The 1,817-nt window shown below is 45.5% G+C and overlaps 1 pseudogene; it reads right to left on the minus strand.

The window, feature by feature from the left end:
• Window positions 1-1,675: 1,675 nt before the first annotated feature.
• Window positions 1,676-1,817, minus strand: LOC125530589 (small nucleolar RNA Z247; annotated as a pseudogene).

Below are 1,817 nucleotides of genomic sequence, written 5' to 3' on the forward strand. Positions count from 1 at the left end.
CATGATCAAGAGGTTCAGACTCGGGAAGTAACAAGATTTCTGACCGGAGAGGGGTGCCTGCACTTCGATTTAAAGATGCAAAGGGAAAAACTGTTTCATCAAAAATAACATCACGGGATATATAGACTCGACCAGCAGCAACATCTAGGCACTTGAATCCTTTGTGAAGATTGCTATAGCCAAGGAATACACACTGTTTGGAACGGAATTCCAATTTTTTGGAATTATAAGGACGAAGATTCGGCCAGCATGCACATCCAAAAACTCAGAGAGAATGATAATTTGGTTGTTCTTGGAACAAACGTGTTGGAGGAGTTTCAAAATTAATCACTTTGCTAGGGGTACGGTTTATCAAGTATGTGGCAGAGAGGAAAGCCTCATCCCAAAACTTCAAGGGCATAGAGGCATGGGCTAAAAGAGAGAGCCCTACATCAACAATATGTCGATGTTTTCTTTCTGCTGACCCGTTTTGCTGATGAGCATGGGGACAGGAGACATGGTGAGTGATTCCTAATTGACAAAAGAAGGAATTTAGGCGTTCATATTCGCCACCCCAGTCTATTTGCATAGTGATGATTTTCTTATTGAACAATCTTTCAACAAAAGTTTGAAATTCATGAAAGACTTTAAACACTTCAGATCAGTGTTTGAGTAGATATATCCACGTGAATTTGCTGTAATCATCAATGAAAGACACATAATAGTTTTTCCTATTGATAGAATCACGGGCAGGCCCCCATACATCGGGGAAAATTTGCTCTAAAGGAGCTTTAGACACACTGTTTGAACTAGGATAAGGAAGTTGGTGACTTTTGCCCATTTGGCATGCATCACAAACACCTTCTTTATTCAACTCACTACTAGAAAAAGGAATATCATTCTGGCTAAGAACATGACGCACTATGGTAGATGACAGATGCCCTAGCCGACTGTGCCACCTTTCAACAGGCAGTTTATTAGCACCAAACGCTTGTCTGCTTGAGCTAAAAGGAGCCGATTATACGGGGTAGAGGCCTTGTATACACCTGCCACGAAGAAGGGTTTTCCTCGTTCCCTGTTCCTTGACGAGAAAGAAATTTGGGTGAACTTCAAGAAAAGTATGATTATCAGTGGACAAGCGATGAGCAGAGATAAGATTTTTGGTGGCATCGGGCACATGCAAGATATTCTTTAGATGAAGATCACGAGTAGGGGTACGAACAGTAGTGTGACCAATATGACTAATTTCCATACCTTCTCCGTTTGCAGTGTGGACTTGTTCGTTGTCGTGGTACTTGTTGTGGACGGTCAACTTGTCGACCTCGCTGGTGATGTGGTCGGTGGCACCTGTGTCCAGATACCAGTTGGTATCTACTCCATAGGGCGAGGTTGTGGCTGATCCGACGCTCTTCTCATTCTTGGTGTAGGAGATGTCGAAGCGATGGTAGCATTCAAGGGCGGTGTGGTTCGACCTCTTGTAGATTTGGCAGACGACCTCAGGAAGATCATCAACTCCTCTGTTGCCGTTGTTGTTGCCGCGGCCTCCATTGCCATGGCCACTGCCTCCATTTGCCACGGCCTCTGTTGCCGCGGCCGCCTCCTCCATTGTCGCGGCCAAAACCACCACGGCCACGGGAGACAGCATTGGCTGAGGACTAGGAGGAGTGGTTTCCACCCTCGAACATAGCAAGACGTTTTTCAAAACCGATCAACTGAGAGTAAAGTTTAGCTACCTTGATTGGTTCAGTCCTCGCGGCGCAGATGGACGAGACAAACGAGATGTAGTCGTAGTCTAGTCTAGCGAGGATGTAGGAGACCATGTCATCATCGTCGAGCGG

The sequence above is a fragment of the Triticum urartu genome, chromosome 6A (genome assembly GCF_056163025.1).
Source record: "Triticum urartu cultivar PI428250 chromosome 6A, HENAU_Tu73, whole genome shotgun sequence".
NCBI classification, from domain to species: domain Eukaryota; kingdom Viridiplantae; phylum Streptophyta; class Magnoliopsida; order Poales; family Poaceae; genus Triticum; species Triticum urartu.